Source organism: Selaginella moellendorffii, unplaced genomic scaffold (genome assembly GCF_000143415.4).
Source record: "Selaginella moellendorffii unplaced genomic scaffold, v1.0 SELMOscaffold_63, whole genome shotgun sequence".
NCBI lineage: Eukaryota > Viridiplantae > Streptophyta > Lycopodiopsida > Selaginellales > Selaginellaceae > Selaginella > Selaginella moellendorffii.
Window position 1 is genome coordinate 348,796 of NW_003314324.1, and position 339 is coordinate 349,134.

Below are 339 nucleotides of genomic sequence, written 5' to 3' on the forward strand. Positions count from 1 at the left end.
GATCTAAATAATTTATTGCTTAATAAAGAGTATGAAAGTTTTTTAATTTCATGATTTTCAATTTAAATAATAAATAATTTAAACATAAAATTGATTTTAATTATATATTGTGAGGTCTATACAATACCGTATACTAATATTAGCATAATGAGATTTTAGTAAGTATCAGATTTGTTTCAATCTAGACCACTCACTCCTATATATAAACTAAGGTTTTTGGGTTAATTGATATACACATTTCTACATTCTCTTTCCAAATTTTATACACTCACAATGGTGGAAGTGGGGGGCAATTTTGATTATTTCTAAAGAGTGCTAGGATTTAGGATTTTGGTTTAA